The following is a 17,415-nucleotide window of genomic DNA, read 5'->3' on the forward strand; positions in this document are numbered from 1 at the left end:
CCCCCCCTCCCCACCAAAAGGGCAAATATCTATCCCAGCAGAGTGCTGCCCCCCCGACATCTCAGATGCTTAGGTAAGAGCCACCTTCTCCAAAGCAAAAAACACAGCATCAATGGGACCAGACGGTGTCCCAGGCTGCATCCTACATGACCTCCAAGAAGAGCTAAACCCAAACATAAAACTACTGTTCAATCTCAGCCTTACTACAGGATATGTACCCAAAGAGTGGCGTACAGCAACAGTGGTCCCTCTCCACAAATGTGGTGCCTCAACAGATCCTGGAAACTATCTCCTCATAAGCCTGACTAGCTTGGTCTGCAAAGCTATGGAAAGGATCATCATGGACCTCATAAATAAAGATATTGGGGACCTACAGACACTGGATCCTACCCAGTTCGGCTTTGTTAAGGGCAGATCCTGCCTCTTAAACCTGGTCGATTTCTTTGAAACAGTCACCAAGGCCATTGACAAGGGGAAGGTGGTCCACACAGCCTACCTGGACCTCGGAAAAGCCTTCGATACAATACCCCACTTGGGCATTATAGATAAGCTCACCAGCTTAAATATAAACCCCTATGTCACTAGATGGGTTGCAAACTGGCTCAAGGACAGAACCCACATGGTTAGAATTGCTGGATACATGTCAGACTCCAAACCAGTTACAAGTGGCGTCCCACAAGGCTCAGTCCTGGGACCTCTCTTGTCCGGTATATATTTCTCGGAGGTACAGGCCAACACGGAAGGACTGTGGCTGACCAAGTTCGCAGATGACTGCAAACTGGGTGCCATAATCGACTCTCCAGCCGACACAAGCATCCTCCAAAAGGGCCTCATAGAAACAGACAACTGGTACCAGAGCCATGGCCTCAAGCTAAATGCCAAAAAGTGTATAGTCATCCCCTTTGGCAAAAACAAAGTGCCCACAAATTAACACATAGGTGGTAATCCATTAAGTACAGAAGAAGTAATTAGAGACCTGGGGACCCAAGTTGATAGCAATCTCTCATTTGACAACCACGTGGCCAAAGTGGTTTGAAAAACATTTTATATAGCCCACCTAATCATGAAGAGTTTCACATCTAGATCAGGGGAGGTCATCGTGCCTCTTTACTCATCCCTCATCAGGCCCATAATTGAGTGCAATGCCCCTTTTGGGATGTGCCTTACCAGACACCTGCAGCAACTGGAAAGACCCCAAAAGTACCTCACCAAGAGATCAAAGGGCTCAAACAGATGCCATATGCTGCCCGGTTAAAGAAACTCCAGCTCTACTCAGTGGCATACCGCCTGCTCAGAGGTGATCTGTGCCTGACGTATAAAGCCATGTCCAACCCAGAATTAATGGATATGCTGCAGCTCAGAAAATCCAAATCCCATCGAGCTATGCGCTCGAGAGACTTGAACCTCAACACTGAAATAAATAGAACATGCTGGAGGGACAGATTCATAACCCAGAGGCTCCCTTCACTCTGAAATAAAATCCCAGTCCAGGTTAGGCAGAGTCCTTCATTGACTCTCTTCAAGATGAATCTTGATGAGTGGATGGGAGATCGTAGGTTTACCCCGGGTATCACTTCTGTGTCACTGTTAGACAGAGGCACAGTATACTAACCTCGAAAAAGGGCATAGCAAAATTAATTTAAAATGGGTGGCGAAAGCCAAACACACTCTGGCTAGGCTTATAAATGCCCTAGGGCAGATAGCCTAGTATGAACCTATGAACCTATGAACCTATTAGCTATTCACTGAAATTTAAAATTGATGGCCAAACAGAGAAGCTTTGATTACTGTATTACTTTGAGCAAGTTACTTAACCAGTCAATGCTCCTTTGGCTATCCAGAAAAGGGACACTTGTTTCCAGTGGACTTACCCAAATAACAAATAAGTAAAAAAAAGCTGTGCTTCCCGTCAGGTTATGTTGGAGAGCTGAGATCCTCATCTTTAACAGTCTTTGACATAATTTTCAGTTAGCAAAACTGGTAAAGTGGCTGTACCAAAATCCTAGTTATACAAGCTGCATAGCTGATTGGCCAAGTTTTTTATATGGCTATTTAGTGTCTATATTGTAAGCACGAATGCTTAGGTTGTCGAATATGGCATGATCGATAGCTATTAAGCAAACTGCGAGTACACTGAATGCCAGAAACCGCAAAATTCAAAATCCCGATTCGGCATTATTGGCCCTTCTGTGGTATAGCTCCGTAAGGTAAGTGTGCAGTAGTTACGGACCTTAGGGTTAGGGTGCGTGTTAAGGTACGTGCATAAATAGTAATGTATGTAAGGTTAGTGTAGGGTTTAGGTTAGTGTATGCATGTGGTTTATTTATTTTGTTTGGGTGGGTAGTATGTAATGAGCGGTGTAGTGGGAAGTATGTTTTATTTTAGTCACTGTGTGGAAAGGTGCTGTCCAAACAAAACAATTTGGTAATCTGTATTTCCGCGTTTTGAGGTTTCACTGAATTGTGCGTTCACTTAATAGGTGTCGATCATGCTGTATTTGACAACCTAAGCATTCGCACTTATAATATAGACCCGGCTATTAACATGAAGTTGAAATTCTGTATTTGTATTTACTTGGGTTGTACTGTTGAGCTCTGTTTTTGAAAACAAAATGCTGTTAAACTAATGCCTGAATATGGTTAATTTGCACCAGCCTAAATAAAAACACTGTTTGATAATTCATTCAGTGTTTGCTCCTTTCTTAGGAAGGGGAGACACCAGGACAATGGGAATTTAATATCAGTTTATGTTGTGCTTGTCTCCCCAACACATCAGGTAAATGTGATTGTCCCAGTAGGCATGGGCAGCAAGAAACTTTGAGGAAGGGGTAGGACTGTGCTAGAAAGTAGACGTATGAACTCAGAAGGAATATAGTGACGGATCATGCGCTATTCAAGGCTAATTCTCAGAGGATCCAGTGTGGTGAAAATACTCCCACATTCCTTATTTCCTGAAGGTAAGGGAATGAATCTACATAGGCATTTAGAGTGCAAAATATGTACCCCTGTACCTTGGTGTCGGGTGCAGGCTTATTCTCCTTACTTTGTGGAGTTAGCTGTAGGACATTTCATCCCCCATCTATTTAATTGCTGATGCCTGTGCAATTCCATGGCAAGACACAGTCCCCTAAAACTGGTACAGACATAAAGATTCTCATGTGTTCTTCCTTTTATGATGGATTAGTAACTGAAACATTAATTATATCATGAGGTGAGCTGACGAAGTCCAGTTGGGGATGCCACCCACCAACGAAACTTTCAGACAATGATAAGGATCAGATGCTAGTCTACATCTGGTTATCTTGAAGAGCTAAACTCTTCAGCTTTAGCAGGCTTAGGCATAAAGGAGAGTCACCAAAAGTGGCAAGTTTAGGATTGGTTGGAGGATGTACCAAAATCCAAGTTAAGCTGGCACAGGAGTTGAGCAGCCAGATACTCTATGTGCCTATGTAGCTCATCTAACCTAAAGCCTGAAATTCTTGAGGTGTTTGTCATTTAGTTATTGGTAATTATTTAGGCTGATATAGTATGGCTCAGTAAAATACCCTTTGATATCTGTACAGATGTAAGTCCAAATACAGTTCTGGGAAATAAGTGCATGAATCTGATTCATTTATTCTTGCTGAAAAAAATGACTGATAACAAAATAAATTGCAGATATGCCTTTTGGGGGGAATGGAGTGCACCTTAAAATTAAGACTGAAGTGCTACAGGACAATGGCTAGGAATGTATCAAAAAGCCTCAAAACTGTATTATCTACTCACTAGTAATGATTGCACATCCAGTTCATGTAAACTATAGCAATGGGTAAAGCAAAACAGTCTGTAATACTTGCATAAAGCCTGTGAAACTTAAGCAGACAGCATACATGTATGCAAAAATTATACTCCGTATATATGATGGCTATTGGTTTCTAAGGGAAAGTGTCCAACAAGGCTTCTGTGACTATATCACATGCTCAGTGTTTTTTTTTAAACCCCACAACTAAACATACATTTTGGGAATGTTAACCTACTCAGTTATTATGGGACAGCTAATCTAATTTCCTATCAAACTGGTGGCAAGTACTTGCACCATGTATTCAAGAGTTTTTCTTTATTTGTCATGTGATAATTAGTGAACCTTTAGGACTACTAGCACCTGCATGGATTCTTCAACTCCCAACTTTATTAAGTACTTATATTGCCTTCAATTGGAAATCCTTCCAAGATGTTATCAGGTGATTATGCTATCTAAATAAGGGCTGATACATATCTGTGGGAGTGCACAACTCTAGATAAATAGGAATGTCATCAAATGGCTTATGGAGCGTTTTTTTTTCCTAGCTGGGGTCCTAGATAAATATAAAGATGGTATCTCCAAAAACAATGTTTAATTTTACTACCTGAGATTCTACAACCATTTGTTATCGATTTTTCTCTTTGGCATTTTTGTTTCAGTTTTACTATGCCAAGTGTTGAACCAAATTTAATATCACGCACTTGGTTATGGATATTTGCTTTTTTATACATTGTCTTATATGATGGCTGTAATTGTGTTGCTATATGGTATTATATTATAGTTTATATTGTTCCATGTAAATTGTTTTCTTAGTTGAGTGATAAAATTCTCAAATTGAAAAAAACATAATAAATAAAACTAAGACTGAAAATACATGTTTATATATTTTTTTCTCATTGTACAAGAATGAGGTTTGATCCTGACTTCTGGCCATTGTGCTTCTGTGGAGTTTGCATGTTATCCTTGTGTCTCTGTTGGGTTCCTTCCACCTCCTAAAACATTCTAGATGCTTCCACTTCAAACTCAGCAAAAAAATTAATGGGTTCTCTGGCAGCAGCACAGACTTTAGGTCATTCCTATTGGGGGTTCATCTGTGTAGAGCAACTGCTTTAAGCATCAACTGTGGTGGCCTGAGGTAAACTGGTCACATTGACTAATGCCACTAAAAATGGGCATAGGTATTTGCCAGTGATAAGTGGGTTGAGGATCAAACCTAATCCAACATATGCCAGGGACCCATGCTAAATGTGAAAGGGCCTATGTGCCTTTGCTAACCAGTGTGGACTCTATTTAAAGTCCAGTGGCCTGTGGTCAATAAGCTACTGTTGGGACATATTCTAATTGCCCAGCTTGTGTAATCTGAAATATCTCTGTTGAGAGAAACCTGGACATAAAATCGATCAACCTGCAGACATGAACTAAAGATCGCTACCCTCTGTAGAGGTTCACTGAGAAGACACAACATGTAAGTGGATGACGTTATTGCAAGGAGGACAGAAGACATCCTGTGTGCCCAGGAGACATAACAGAATGGCAGTGCTACTTGGTTTGTGATCGAGCACCTTATACAAATGGGGTCTGACTCAGTAGAAATGGTGTGGACATTTTGGTAAGGGAGAGCCTTCAGAAGACAGTGAGGGATCTGATCAGAATCAGTGATAGTCTAATGGCAATGAGAGTACAGTGTAAAGATATGTCAATATTTTAATCATATAACTGATTGATGACTTTTGATTGTAGGTAGGTTTTAAAAGATCACGTCACTGTTCTTCTCTACAAGGTGGGTGTAAGCTTTTTGGTTGTTTTTCTTCTGCTTTAACAACACTGTGCATGACAGGTTCGACCCGCTCTGTTCGGCCTTGCTCTGCTTGGCCTCATTCCGGCCCTCTACCCTACCCCCATTCCCACTCACCCCCACTCTGTCTATGTTTATAGTCATTAGGCCACTCCTCCACAACTACACCATCCAACCACATTACATTAGAGTCACCAGGTCAGTAAACCACTGCCATCCTACTCCTCCACCCAACATACTCTAACACTTTAGTTACCTCATTTCCCACTCACTTCAATTAACCTTCTAGCAAACACTCCAACCCTCTCTGCCTCCCAACACAAACTTAACTAAGATAAACTGTAGTCTCTTTTTTTAACCTTTGTCATCTTAACCTTTAATAGTAAATCAAATAGCAAAAACAAGTGCACATATCCCTAAACTAGCCTATCCAGCAACTATATCCACTCTATTACTTAATTATGGTCTACCTAAAGATCTCCACATTACCAATACTTCTAACAATCCTATTATTACTTACACTCATTATCTCTTTTCATACAATGCCTCCCAATGTACTACCTCACCAAGCTACTTCTACCTCTTACTCCTCAAAACCTATACCTCTCACTCCTTCCATCCTAACAACAATCCCACACATACACAACTTTCCTCACATTCTTAAGCCTATTCTACACACACTCCATAGCAATAAAATATCCACATAATATGACAAATACATAACTAACCACATCAGAGCCAAAGTAAACATTGCAGCCAGACTCAGTGGTGACATACATCCTAATCCTAGCCCAACTAACACAAATATCCACTTACATAACACATCCTGTCTCCTAACAAACTCCAAGTTCCAAGAAAACCTAATGACCTGCTCATACTAAATATGAATGTCAGAAGCATTATCAAAAAAGTCCATGATCTCCATGCTAATCTTTCCCTATATTCTTCAGACTTAGTTCTGTTAACTGAAACTTGGCTTAAACCAGACATTACTGATAACAAAATTCTAGCACCAGGCTATAACATCTTACATAATGATCGTACACCCAGAAAAGGAGGCGGCATAGCCTTAGTATTTAAAAATCACCTAAATGTTGAAACCCTAGATATACATTCACCACAATTAGCCAATGCTGAAATTCTATATGCAAAGCATTTCCATAATTGGTTGCTACATACCCCCAGGCAACAACATACCTACTTTGGAGACTCTAATTGAATGGGCCTCTGAGTTCCTCCAGCATAAAACCATCACCCCAGGGGACATCAACATTGACTGGATAACTTGTTAGTCCAGTACTCCCAGTAAATTCATGAACCTCCATGGATTTTCTCAGATCATCCAGTCTCTTACCAGATTTGACAAAGCAACAAAGAGACAATCTGTACTTGATTGGATTTTAACAAACAGGCCAACTGTCATCTGTCAATCAGGCTGCCGCCCAGACAGGCTGAGTGATCATTTACCCACTTTTGTGTTAAGACATCGCATAACTCAAGATAAGTCCATCAACTAACAGACAATTAGAAATAAAAAAATACTTTCATTCAACTAACTTTATTAATACTCTCAAAGCCTGTAACTGGACTCCTCTAAAGTACCTTAAACTTGATGAAGCTGTTTAATACTTTAACTCTACCTTCTTAGACATCCTAAACTCTCAACCCCCCTCTCAGAACCAACAAAATCAAAGCTAACTTTGCCCCCTGGATGAGCAAAGACACTAGAACTCTGCTGAAATCCCGAGACAAAGCCTGGGCTCTCTGGCATAAAACAGGTTCACTTACAGATAAACAGGCATTTCTTGAACTTCGTAACAAAGCAAAGGAATGTGTCAAAATTGACAAAACTAACTACTACCACAATATACAAATCAGATATGAAAACAACCCTAAAAATTTTGGTCTGCAATTAACAACATAGTCCACCCTGGAAAGTCTGGTACACCCCCCCCCCCAGCCATAACAGATACTTCACTTAATGTCTCCACTCAGTTCAACACATTCTTCACTGAATCCATTCTCCCACTTGCAAACTCTCAAAGCTGTCTACTCTCTAGCCAAACAGCAAATCTCTACAGTAAAACAACTGCTTTTTCTTCCATCCTGTCTCTGCCGGCAAATTAAAAATACTCTTCAAGAAACTAAAACTTACCACCATAGCTACTGACAAACTACCAGCAGACTTTTTGAAAATAGCAGCTGACACCATTGCATAGCCAGTATCCATTCTTATCAACTGTTTAATATCAGAAAACCTAGTCCCTGAGATCTGGAAAGTCTCCCACATTACCCATTGCACAAAGGGGGTAACTCTAAAGAGTTAACCAACTAATGGCCTGTAGCAATACTCTCACCTCTGTCTAAAATACTGGAGAGGTGTGTACACATGCAAATTATGGATTACCTGAACACCCATAACCTTCTTCCAGGTACTCAAAATGGATTCAGGCCCCAACACAGCACCACAATAGCCCTTAAATCATTCACTCATACAGTAAACTATCATAGAAAAAATGGTAACTGTGTCTCCACTGTCTTCCTTGACCTCTCTAAGGCATTTGACATGGTCAACCACAATAAACTCATTCATTACCTTTCAGAACTGAACCTTTGCAAGCCCACCATTACCTGGTTTCAAAGTTATTTAGCAAACAGACAGCAAGCAGTGCAATGGAGGCAAGAACTCTCACCTCTATTGCCAGTTACACTGGGCATTCCCCAAGGCTCAATCCTTGGTCCTTTACTGTTCTCTAGCTTCACTAACAATGTCCATACCTCTACTCTACATGCCTCATTCAGTATGCTGATGACTCACCTCTAATCTGCTCCACTCCTTCTCCAAGAACTGCAATTAATTACCCAGGAATCATTCCTTTCTGTAGAACACTGGCTAACCAAGTCTCAACTTATTCTAAACCCCAATAAAACCTAACTTGTCATATTCCAACCAACCATTGAATTAAAATGAGCGTTGAAAATTTAAAAAACAATAATCGGACTTCTTCAGACTAACTGACAAACATAAACTTCTACTAGTACTGTTTAAGCATTGATGGTATAAGTGTCACTATTAAAAATACGTAGATATTCCAACCAACCACTCTACTCCTACATCCTCATTTACTATCATATCTAACAATAATACAGCTATCTCCCTTGTCACTCATACCAAATGTCTAGGAGTTGAGATAGACTGCAACATGAAATTTGACACACACATATCTCTCACCATTAAGAAAGTACATAAAAATCTAGGGGGTCTATATCATAATAAGCAATTCCTCACAGACAGCACTAGTACCGTAAACACATCTTATCTCCACACTCTTATATACGCCTCCGCTATCCTCATCAGTCTTAGAAAATTGGATTTACTTAAACTTGAGACCTGTTATAATAAGATTGCAACATTTGCCTCTAATAGGTCATGTCCCACACATCATAAAGTTCTATATCAACCCGAGAAAGCCCAAGCATTACAAAATCTGATACAACCCTACAGTACTACCAGGGTCCTATGCTCCAACAACAAACCTCTCCTTCAAGTCTCTAAAGCCAACAACTCTGCTGGAAACTCCCTCTATTCACACTATATAGCTAGAAACTGGAACACTCTGCCCACAAACTTAGCAGCCACTACATTCCTAACTCAGTTTAAAAAAACTCTAAAATCACACTTACAAGTCAATTGGACCTGTAAATGTGACTCCCCAGGCTAGCTTACCACCATCTTCTCCTGGCTTATTGAGAGTTACCACCCTTCCTTCCTCTTAGGCGGTAAACCTCTCTTCATGCTGTACTAAATACCTCTGCATACTGTTCTTATTTAATTGTTAACTTATGGTGATTCAGCCCTCTGCCTGAAATCATTTTAATTTCTAACACAACCATAGGCATTGTCATCTGAATTTGTATTAGCATAATCTGACTTGTATAGTCATTAAATGTATTGTTATCAGAATTTGACGTGATGTAAAATGTCTCATTACTGAACCTGCAAAATTGTATTTTTATCTCTGTTATATGTGATGCATTTAATTGTTCTTTGAATTTGATGTGATATATACTATCTTTATACTGCAAAACTGTATTTTTAACCTCTGTTATTTGTGGAACATTTATCCCCGGGTCTCTGCTGAAAAAAGACTTCTGTCTAGTCGGACTTTCCTGGTAACCAAATGTAAAATAAATAAATAAATAAATAAATAATATTCATAATCTTTGCCTATGCCCTGAAATAGGGTTGTTATAATGAGGGAGAGTATATTTATGCAGCAGTTGCAGGACCTAATAGATAAAGCAGGGCAACATGAGTTGGAGTTTATAAAGGGAGACCTGAATGTCCATATCTGGACAGACAGAACAGAATGAAAGGACTGCCTGGGTTCACGTGAATGGGGCAACAGGAATAAAGATGCACAGGCCATTCTAAACTTCTGTTTAGTAAATGGCCTGATGATGGTTGATAAATTATTCAGCATATCACATACAAATATGGCAAACATGCAAATCAGGTGGACTGCCTCAAAATAACAAAATGGCATTGGGGTAGAATCCGTGATTGCAAAGCCACTCCCACTGAAACATTTGGCCTACAGCATAAACCACCCATGATCACAATCAGTTGCAAGCAGTGGTCAGAGAAGGCTTTAAGGTTAACACAAGCTAGATTGAAGACCTGGAAGTTGATGGGAGCAAAAGCCCAAGTATTTAGAAAAATTCTCAAGGGTCTAGCACCACAAGAAGAAGAGGACGCAGGTGGAGGTGAAGAACAATGGTTCATAGGTTCATAGGTTCATAGGTTGGTACTAGGCTATCGGCCCTAGGGCCTATACAAGCCTAGCCATAACAATTCCCTGGATATTTCTTCCCACAGTATTTACTTCTGTGGACCCCTGTCTAGTAGGGCGACTGACATAATCCCTGTGATGAATTTCCTATCTAGCATCCAATCATCAAGGTTCCTTTTGAAGAGGGCCAAGGAGGCGGTCTGCTTGACATGTATGGGCAGTCTATTTCAGAGTATGGGGAGTCTCTGGATCAGGAACCTATCCCTCCAGCATGGTTTGTTCATTGTGATAAGGTTTAGATCCCTGGAGCATGTGGCTCTGAGGGATTGGGATTTCTTTAAGTGGAGTATGTCCAGCAGCTCAGGGATTAACATGGCCTTATATGTTAAGCAGAGATCGCCTCTGAGTAGACGATATGCCACAGAGTATAGCTGGAGTTTTTTTAGATGGTCAGCATATGGCATCTGCTTTAGGCCTGTGATTCTTTTAGCACGGTATTTCTGTGGCCTTTCCATCTGTTGCAGATGTCTTGTGAGGTATATACCAAATGGGGCATTATACTCTATAATGAGTCTAATGAGGGATGAGTACAGTGGGACAATGACCTCCTTTTTTCTGGATGAAAAGCCCTTAGTGATGAGGTGTGCCACATAGAAGGATTTCCTTACTGTTGTAGTGATGTGGTTATCGAAAGTGAGACCACTGTCCACCTGTGTCCCTAAGTCTCTCATCACACTTTCAATGTTTAGTGTACTGCCACCTATGTGGTAATTCATGGGTACATGCTTTTTTCCAAAGGGGATAACTATACATTTCTTGGCATTAAGCTTGAGCCCATGGCTCTGGCACCAGGCATCTGTTTCTGTAAGACCCTTTTGTAGAATATCCGCATCATTTGGGGATTCAATAATGGCTCCCAGTTTGCAGTCATCTGCAAACTTTGTTAGCCAGAGTCCCTTAGTGTTGGCCTGTACTTCAGAGAAGTAGATGTCAAACAGGAGTGGTCCCAGGACTGAACCCTGAGGTACTCCATTTGTCACTTGTCGGGAGCTGGATTTGGAGTTGGCTACTTTTGCAGTCTGGGTTCTGTCAGTAAGCCAGTTGGCAACCCATCGAGTGACATAGGGATTTATGCCCAGCTTAGTAAATTTATATATGATTCCAGAGTGGGGGGATGGTGTTGAAGGCCTTGGCGAGGTCCAGATAGGCTGTGTCGACTGCCTTACCCTCGTCCACAGCTCTGGAGACTGATTCGAAGAAGTCAATCAGGTTCAGGAGACAAGATCGGCCCTTCACAAACCCAAACTGGGTGGGGTCCAGTGTTTGAAGGTTGCCAATGTTTTTGTTTATAAGTTCCATGATAATGCGTTCCATGGCCTTGCAGATCAGGCTCATCAGACTGATGGTACGGTAGTTACCAGGATCCAAGGTGGATCTCCCCTTGTTGAGTGGGATAACTGTAGCTGTGCGCTACTCAGTGGGCACGAAGCCTGATGTGAGGCTATGATTAAACATGACACTTATGTAAGGTGCCAGTTCACTTTGTAGTTCATGTACTACACAGCCTGGTATGTCATCTGGTCCCATGGATGCTGTATTCTTAGCTTTGGAGAGTATGGTTTCTACCTGTGTGGCCGTGATTACCAGAATTTGGCAATCTTTTGGTATTGAGATGGGCCCTTTAGGGGGTGAGAATGGGGTGAAGTTGGCACTAAATCAATCTGCCAGGATATTGGCAATATCCTTGGGATCAGTATATTTAATGCCATTCTGTTGAAGCTCAGAGCAGATCTGAGCAGATCTGAGCATTGCCATTTAGATTCTTGACATAACTATAGAATGCCTTGTGGTTGTCTTTGGAATCGTTGGCAATTTTATTTTTGTAACCAGCTTTTGAGGATTTTATGAGGGATCTCAGCTTCTTACTGAGGGTGGTGAAGGAGTTTTTTGCATCCTGGGAGTTTTCTCTTTTCTGCAACAGTTTCATCCTTCTGTTGTATAGTTTGTTTATAGCAGGGGACCAACAGATTGGCTTCCTTTTTTTGGAGGAGAGCATCTTGGTTCTATTTGGGATGGCACGATTCATGCACAAGTGGATGTGCTCGTATAGTGCCTTAGTGTAGGATTCTGCAGTCTAACTTTCAGATCCCATCTGCATGTGTGTCATGAAGTTTGTCACTTCTGACTTTAGTAGCATGAAGTTGGCTTTGGAGAAGTTTTTTAAGGAGGTTTCCTTACTGGGGGGTGGGGGTGCGATGTGGATGTCAAGGGTGATTTGCTTATGGTCAGACCTGACCAATGAGGGGGTGACCACTGGTGTGGAGCATCTATCTCCCATGTTGATAATGACAAGGTCTAGGATACTGGAGCTCCTGGTGGGACAATGGATTAGTTGATCCAGGGCATTGGAATTTATGAATTCCAAGAACTGTTGGGAAAAGGAGTTGGTACCCGCGTAGTTTTCCCAGTTAATGGCAGGATAATTGAAATCACCCAGTATTAGGGTGTTTGGTTGTATCTTAATATTTTCCAGTATGTTTAGAAAGGTGTAGTGAGAATCTTGGGGCATGGTGGAGCATCTGTAACGAGCTACAATTTGGATTCCAGTCTTACCTAGTGTTAGTTGCACCTGGAGAATTTCAGACGCATTGTGTTGGGCAACTAGTCTGGAGGTGTGAATATCCTTGGTGAATATGGACACTCCTCCACATCTCAAAACAGCATGTGTGACTATAGAACAGATACAGGACCAAGCCAGTGGAGAGCACCAGTCAAGCAAGTTATCAAAAGAAAGAAATTAAGAGTACAAGGAAAAAATGGGAGCTAGAAAAGACCGACCATGCAAAGAAGGAATACTGGTTGTCTAGCAAAGAAGCTAAAAGAATAGTTGCAGTAGCATAGAATAAGGCATCAGAGGTACTCTACAAGCTTCTGGAAAGTGACTCAGCAGATGGCACAAATAAACTGTATCAGACTGCAAGACTAAAAGAAAAAAATAAAGACGATAGTCAGCTGACACCCTTTGTAAGTGATGTCAGCAAGAAGCTTCTCACCATTCCACAAGGCATCAATGACAAATGGAAGGAGTATTTCCAGGAGCTTTTGAATGAAGAAATCCCGATGGAATCTGTATTGCCCTGCCCACACCGTGTGAAGAAAGATAAAGAAGAGACTACCTTTACAAGAAGTAAGAATAGCACTATGGAAAGTGAAGTCAGGGAAAGCAATAGGTTCAGATAATGTCACAGCATGTATGATCAATATATTGGGTGAGTTATGGGATAAATAGTTCCAGACAGTACTGATAGGATCATGGAAAGAAAAGCTTATCTTAGGTGTTTGGAAAATAAGCATTCTAGTGTGAGTGTATGTGAACAAAAGGGACATTCTTAACTTTTGGCAGCACAAAGCTGTCAAACTGTTGTCATACTGCATGGAAGTGCTGGTAAGAGTTGCTGAGTTTCGAATACACAGAGTACTAGAAATTAAGATGGGAGATGAACAGTTAAAACTCACATGATCGTGCAGCAAAACTGACCCAATGTTCACAGTGCAACAGAGAGAGATGAGAGTAAGTAAGACATAGGCAGAGTCCAACTGGGCATTCATAGGTTTGGAGAAAGCATATGACAATGTTCCAAGAAAACAGATTTTGGCAGTCCAATAGTTCAAAGTCCCAGAAACACTGGTAGAATTAGTGCAAGCTATGTACAAGGACCAAATGACAAAATTATGAACAGTGTTTGGAACCACAGAGCGGTTTCCAGTAGCGCTGTCTGTGCTCCAGGGTTTAGTTCTGGACCCCCTGCTGTTCCTACCAATGATGAACTACACTAGTAAACAGGTCAGAGGGGACAGATCAACAAAGCTTCTGTATTCAGATAATGAGGCATTACAAGCAGACTCTGAACAAGAATCTCAGAAAATGATAGTGGAATAGAATGCAAACTTAAATCACAAGGGATAAAACAGATAGGACTGTTGTCACAGCATCAAATGGGGGAAATCTGGGGAAAATCAGAAGAAAATTGAGATAGAAGGGAAAAATAGTGGAATAAAGTAATATCTTCAAGTAGCTTAGAAGGGTGGTCGATGAGAAGGGAAGTCTGAATGAGGAGGTAAAAGTTAGAATCAGAAGGGCTATAGCCAACTGACTCATAGTTTCCAAGGTTATATGCAACAGAAGAATGTCAAAGAAGCTGAAAAGTCAGTTGTACAAAATAGTATGTAACCAATCCTACTGTAAGGTACATAAACCTGGGCAGTGAAGGCAGAGCAGTTCATGAGGGTAGAGGTGATAGAGGTGAAGTGCTTGAGATGGGTAGCAGTATGCATACTGTGGGACAGATAAAGTAATAAAAACATCTGAGCAGAAATCAAAGTAACATCAGTTGCTCAAAAAGTCAAAGAGAAGATTATGCTTGTTCAGGCACAGATTCAGGAAAGCAGAGGACAATCTGATAAAGAACATTTGGGAGAGACAGGAAGAAGGCATGAGGATACAAGGGTGTCAAGCAAAGAGTTGGATGGATTTTCTGTGAGAAGACCTGTGACAGTCAGGCACAACTGTCAAAGAAGATAGGAGAGTGGCAATGAATTGATTGAGATGTTAATAACTTGACATGACACCCAACACCATGTAAAAAATGAAAAAAGGTAAAATCAATGATGATGATACTGATAACTCACTCTTGTACTTATAGGTTCATAGGTTCATAGGTAGGTACTAGGCTATTGGCCCCTAGGGCCTATATAAGCCTAGCCAAATGGTAAAGTGGCTTTTGCTAGCCAAGAAAATTATTTTCCTGTGACCCTGTCAAGCAGAGCCACAGAAGTGATCCCTGGGGTGAATTTCCTATCTCCCATCCAGTCAGCAAGATTTTTCTTGAAGAGTGCTAATGAGGAGCTTTGTTTGATATAGATAGGTTTGTTCCAGAGTATGGAAAGTCTCTGAGACAGGAATCTATCCCTCCAGCATGTTCTGTTTATTGTGGTGACAAGGTTTAGGTCCCTAGAGCATGTAGCTCAGAGGGATTGGGATTTCTTTACGTGGAGCATGTTCAACAGTTCTGGGTTTGACATAGCTTTGTATGTTAGGCAGAGATCGCCTGTGAGTAGGCGATATGCGACCAGTATAATTCCTGATGCTTTTGCGAAATGACTTAATTATAAAGTAAAAAGAGGTGTGTGAATTCCAAATCAGTTTGCTATCATCTTGGTTCTGATACACTATCAGGAATATCTGCCAAAATCCTTTTCACTGGTAGCGTCCTTTACCATTACAACTTAACGTAACATGAAATGAACAGGGAAGAAGAAATAATAAAGCAGTTATTCCATTAACAAGCAGAGATTCTTTCACAGTCAAAAGCAGTCATGATTATCTTTACTCTTACTGAACAGGCCTTTCTGAAAACTGATTACCACCAAAATAGAATTCATTAAAAAGGCATAAAGACAGCATATGTATTGTACTCTGTCTTGAGGTAAAGCCTGTTACAGTTGGGGTGACTGAAATGTGGCTGCAATAATACGTAAGTACCTCATAATCTTAGCTTAAACTGTCTGTCCTTTGTGGCTATTAAACTTCAACTACCATGTCATTCATGTTTATTTACACATTCTAGTTGCTTTTTCATGGGACACAGTGCTAATGGTACTTTGTAATAGATCATAGACTGATAAAGGTTATTTTTAATAGAATTTAGTGTAAGATGCATTATAAGCAAGTATCTGCTAGAAGTTTATTGCTTAAAAGGCATCACAAGTGCATGTCTTATTGCAAGTAGTTATGTTGTTGTCAAGCAACTGTCAGGTAGAAATCTCTTGCTTAAAATGCATCACAAAATCGAATCTTATTGTTAGTAATTCTGCTGCTTTAAAAATGAAATGCTTAGCTGATAGTATTTTAGGGTGTAATAAGCCATGTTATAACTGTGTATAACAATATTTGACAGCCTGGGAGGACATAGTTGATAGAACATGCTGCTTTGCCAGGGATGGTCTGCATTTATCCCCTCTAGGCTTTCAAGTATTGGCAAAGACCTTTTAAACCCCCATAGTGCCTTTTTTAGGCGATGCTAAACTGATAAACCTACTGACTTAACTGAAACTATGAAGAAATATCTGAAGGTAGCACCACTCAATGCTAGAAGTCTCAACAAGAAACTCCACTCTCTGCAAGCCTTCCTCTCCTTGGAGAGTGTATACATCTGTGTAGTAACAGAGACATGGTTTAAAGTCACTGAGAGAACCCCAGCAATGCAAGGTTATAATGCCTGTCACACTGTTAGACCAGCTACTGCACAGGAGGGAACTAAATGTGGGAGAGTCTCAGTCTGTATTAAGACTAATCTTGCACCCAGACTAGTTAAAGTGTATGGCCCACTGGAACTCATACATGTGCAGCTCACCATAAACAGGGTTCCGTACCATATCCTTGCAACATATAGGTCCCTCTCCATGTCACAGGAAACCCATACTACCTATCCCAATGTACTAGAGTCCCTCACCATTCAATCCAAGATTCATGGGGATCTCAACTACCCCTCTATAGACTGGGAATCCTACACCACTTTTAATGCACAAGCACAGCAATTTCTAAACTTTGTTAATAATACCATCCTGGAACAGTTGGTCCATTCTCCTACCAGGGGCACAAACATCCTTGACCTTGTACATATGAACATGGGGGGGGGGGGCAGTGTTCCTCACCCTATGTAATATCTTTGCTAGTCAAATCTGTCCATAAGGCAGTATTACTTGAAATAAAAATTAAATCTGGTGATCCAGGAAAACTGAAAACCTTTAGGAACTATTCCAAGGCTAGCTTCTCTCTACTATGCAACATCTTGGCTAAATTCCAAGCACCCCAAACCCAGTAAACACCACAGAATACACTGAGCTATTTACAGAATCTCTGTACAGCCATATTGATAGCTGCATAAACCAAGCTCTGCGCACTCATATTAAGAATAAGACAAAGTCAAACGTCAAGCCACCCTGGTGAAATCACACTATCAATCAGTTATATAGCAAAAAGAAAAA

Source organism: Protopterus annectens, chromosome 5.part1 (assembly GCF_019279795.1).
Source record: "Protopterus annectens isolate FY-2018-M chromosome 5.part1, PAN1.0, whole genome shotgun sequence".
Classification (NCBI taxonomy): domain Eukaryota; kingdom Metazoa; phylum Chordata; order Ceratodontiformes; family Protopteridae; genus Protopterus; species Protopterus annectens.